Genomic DNA, 4,779 nt, shown 5'->3' with positions numbered 1-4,779 from the left:
GCCGCGGGGGATTGGGCCGGGGACCGCCCTCCTCGGGCCCGCCTCCCCCTGGGCGTTCCAGGTGCGCGCTCCGCCCGGCGCGCCTCGGCCCGCGTCGCCGCCCGCCGCCCGCCGCGCTCGCGCTGCGCCGTCGCTGCTCTTCGGACTTCTCTTCTCTCTCCTCTGGGTTATTGACGTCGAGCCCACACCTCGGGACCCAGGAAGTCCGTTCTCCTAGTCCCCGCCCTCCGCTCGGCCCGCGGCTCTCGCTTTCGTTTCCGCTCCGGGCTCCCGGGTCTCGAGGATTGGAGAGGCCGGGTCCCCAAGAGGCTTACTGCACGTGTGCGGGGGGGCTGTCGCCCGCCGAAGGCATCTAATTAGTCTCCGGCTCCGACGACTCGTCCCTTAGGACGTGGGCCGCCCTCGTCACCTCCTCTCCCTCCCCAGACATGCGCTGCCCGCACGGGTTCCCGCCGCTTCCGCGCTCGCCTTCGGCCGCCGCCGCCGCCTCCCTTCCTGGGCCCTCCGCCCGCCGCATTTCCTGGCCTTTGACACCCGCAGAATCCAGACTACGGAGCTTTTCCCGGTATTGCCACCTGTCCGGACCGGAGAGCCCGGCGTGGGGCGGTGGGCGTTCTCCCAGCCTGGTCGTGGCCACCAGCTGTGAGCCCCGCCACCTGGCAGGGCTCCGCTGAGTTAGGCGTCAAGCTGGCCTTTAAGCATCTTTGCTTGTGTATTACTAAACCCCTCATACATTTTTAAGATGACATCTAAAATTTTGATCCTAAATTTAAATAGATGTGGTGGACATCATCGTTATGTAAAAATGGACATCTGTGGCAGGCGGCTTCTGAGATGGCACCTGGTGGCCCCACTGCCTGGTACGACCTTCTCTGTCCTCCTCCCCTCAGTGTGGGCCTGGCCTAGACACTTGTTTGTAAGAGTGGAATGTGAATAGAATAAGGCAAAAATGGCAGCGTGTCACTCACAAGATCAGGGTACAAACAGACCAGGACTCCTGTCCTGCTCAGCCTCTCTCGCAGTTCCTGGGGGGAGGCCCCAGGGGCAGAGCGCTGAGAACCACAGCTAGTAAGAAACCGAGACCCTCCGCTCACCATTACAGTGATTTCTGCACAACTGAGCAAAATAATGTAAATATACCACACATGTTAATAAGTAGTTGCTAAACAGAATAAGCTGTTATTTGAAATTCACCTTTTAATAAGTTGAATGGATTTTTCTTCCTAATTAGTTTGTGTATCTGTGAACAATTATTGCTTATTAATAAAATGAGGCAACATTTAGCATTTTGAATATTTTCAATGTAAGCCTTAAAAAAAACCTTGCTTACATAAATGATTATGACACTAGTTTTGTCATAACTATGTTACTCAATTCTTTGAACCTCCTTTTGAATTATATGCCAAAAATCACACAGCCATCTGTCAGCAATTTTTTCCACTTTTTTTTTTTTTTTTTTGGAGATGAAGATCTCAGTATGTTGCCCATGCTGGACTTGAACTCCTGGGCTCAACGGATGCTCCTGCCTCTGCCTCCCAAGTAGCTGGAACTAAACACCCCCTCCCCCCATGACTGGGCCCCACTGAATATTTTTAATGATTTGACACAACTTGATTGGGTCCTCCTTCAGTTTTGGTAAGATAATACTTTGAACTCACTTGACTTGCAAAAAAATTTAAATGCATACATGTTAATATCTATGTATTCATATGTAGATACATATATATTAATAGTTACCTGGTGATCAGAGTCCTGTTAGACAAAACTATTTGGGATTGTTCCTTTGTCTAGTGCCTAGGGTTTTCTTTGTACTCCAGGGCGGTGAGAGGCCTACCTTCCTTCAGAAAGAGGGAGGACAAGTATGGAAAATAAGTGTGGGAAAGGAGAAGAGCCTCTACCCACATCTGACACCTTGATAACTGCTACCATTCCAGGCAGGTGCTTTCCGGGAGGGGACATGGGGATGTTAAGTTCCGGTTGTCCATTCCCTTCAAGCCAGGGTCAGCAAATGATTTTTTTTTTTTTTTTTTGTAAAGGATCAGATGGTAAATATTTTAGGCTTTGCCAGTAATGTGGTCCTGTGTTTAACTCGGCCTTTGAAACAGCCATAGACAATGTAAACAAAAGAATGTGGCTGTATTTCAATAAAACTTTATTCATGGACACTTGCATTTTAATTTCATGAATTTCCCCCCAACCATTTAAAAATGTAGAAACCATCTTCTCTCTCCCCAGGGTACAAAAACAGGGAGCAGGCTGCCACCTGTAATCCTAGCACTTTGGGAGGCTGAGGCAGGAGAATCGCTTGAGCCCAGGAGTTTGAGGCTGCTATGAGCTATGATGATGCCACTGCACTCCAGGGTGGGCGACAGAGCGAGACCATGTCTCAAAAAACAAACTAACAGGCCGGGCGAGATGGCTCACGCCTGTAATCCTAGCACTCTAGGAGGCCGAGGCGGGTGCATTGTTTTGAGTTCAGGAGTTCGAGACCAGCCTGAGCAAGAGCAAGACCCTGTCTCTACTAAAAACAGAAATTATCTGGACAACTAAAAATATATATAGAAAAAATTAGCCGGGCATGGTGGTACATGCCTGTAGTCCCAGCTACTTGCGAGGCTGAGGCAAGAGGATCACTTGAGCCCAGGAGTTTGAGGTTGCTGTGAGCTAGGCTGATGCCATGGCATTCTACCCTGGGCAACAAAGTGAGACTCTGTCTTCAAAAAAAAAAAAAAAAAAAGAACAGATATGGGCCATAGGCCCTAGTTTGCTGGCCCGTGCCCTAAAGTATTAATAGTATTCATGTGGGCATGCTCCTTGGAAAGTCTTCATGTAACCTCAGGGGAGTGTGTACTCTTGTTTGAAATTGTTATCCTGGTCTTCAACTCTGGCTTTTAAAGCAGGTGGAGTGCTTTAAAAAATACCAATGCCTAGCTCCACCCTTCCATACCGATTCTGTTGGTCTGGGATGGGGACTGGGCGTAAGTATTTTTTAAAGTTTCCCAGGTGATTCTAATGAGCAGCTGCCCTTAGATCACTGGTCCAATTGCTGTCGGCTCTGCACGGCTCTCAGAGCACAAGGCTGCTTTGTGCTGTAGCTGTGGATTTTATCCAGTTGAAGGCATCATCATTGAAAGATAAAGTCTGATTTTAGAGATTTTAAAATATAAAAAAACGAACGTTTTCAATTGGATGAAATATGGTCTTGCCTTGTGTATGAGATTGGTCCTCCCCGATGGCAGGAATTCCAGCTTCCTCACCCCTTCAGTGCTTAGCTGGTGTGAGGTGTTGGTGAAACTTGCCGAGTGCATACCAACGTCGGGCTGCTTTGCTTATTGCATGTTCTCTGGGTTCTTACTTGTCTGTTCCCTTGTCTACCCTGACAGAGCCTCATCCTGAGCAGATAGTAGATATTAAAAAACATTTTGGGATTTGTTGACTGATTATGAAAGGAGCAGTAGTCCGGTGTCAGGAATCAGAGTCAGGTAGGTACTGGAGAACTTGACAGTATCTTGGGCCATGGGAAAAGGGAAATGGCCGCTGATCCCGTTCCCGGACCGTGAGCGAGGAGACAGAATATCCTTTGCTGTGAGGAAGACAGGGTTAGAAAATAGTCTCTGCCTGATATTTGTGTCTCTATTATCTGAAATCATATTGTTTGTTTCTTTGACTCCACCTACCCCCACGTCCTCTGTTAGGGTATAGTCTCAGTGAGGGGAGGGACTAGGAGTAATTTTCCACCATTGCTGTGGTTTGAATGTGCCCCCTCCCCCAGCTCCATATGTTGGAAGCTTAATCCCCGATTTCATATATTGATTTGAGGTGGGTGGGAGGTCATTAAGATTAGATAAGGTCATCAGGGCGGGGCTCACACGGTGGGACTGGTGGTGTTATAAGAAGGGGCAGAAAGACCTGAGTGAGTGCTCTTGCCCTCTGCCATGTGTACCCTCTGCCATGCTGTGACACAGCAGGACCTCACCAGATGCCTCAGCCATGCTCTTGGACTTCCCAGCCTTCAGGATTGTGAGCTGAATAAACTTCTTTCTTTCTTTCTTTTTAAATAATATTTTATTTATATTAATTTTAGATTCAGGCAACACCTCATTCTATGCTGTAGAATGAGTGTTCTCATAACTTATTTTCTTTTCTTTTTTTTTTTTTTTTTTTTTTTGAGACAGAGTCTCACTCTGTTGCCCAGGCTAGAGTGAGTGCCGTGGCGTCAGCCTAGCTCACAGCAACCTCAAACTCCTGAGCTCAAGCAATTCTTCTGTCTCAGCCTCCCGAGTAGCTGGGACTACAGGCATGCACCACCATGCCCGGCTAATTTTTTTTTCTATATATATTTTTAGCTGTCCATATAATTTCTTTCTATTTTTAGTAGAGATGGGGTCTCGCTCTTGCTCAGGCTGGTCTCGAACTCCTGAGCTCAAACGATCCGCCCACCTCGGCCTCCCAGAGTGCTAGGATTACAGGCGTGAGCCACCGCGCCCGGCCAACTTATTTTCTTTATAAATTATCTGGCCTGTGGTATTCTGTCATAGCAACAGAAAATAGATAAAGACAATCATATTCCCAGGGCCTAGAATAGCACTGTCTCGCAGCAGATGATCAGTAAATATGTTTTGAATGAACTATTGAATAAATGTGTCAACTGAGATTTACTAAAGCTTGAGAGGGGATTTTATATGTGAAATTTTTTTTGCAATAACTAGTGTTTTAATTTTTATTCACTTACATTGAGTTGCAAAATTTAATTTCTTTTTTTTTTTCATTTTTTTTGAG

This window comes from Eulemur rufifrons, chromosome 16 (assembly GCF_041146395.1).
Source record: "Eulemur rufifrons isolate Redbay chromosome 16, OSU_ERuf_1, whole genome shotgun sequence".
NCBI classification, from domain to species: domain Eukaryota; kingdom Metazoa; phylum Chordata; class Mammalia; order Primates; family Lemuridae; genus Eulemur; species Eulemur rufifrons.
This window is presented reverse-complemented; position numbering follows the sequence as displayed.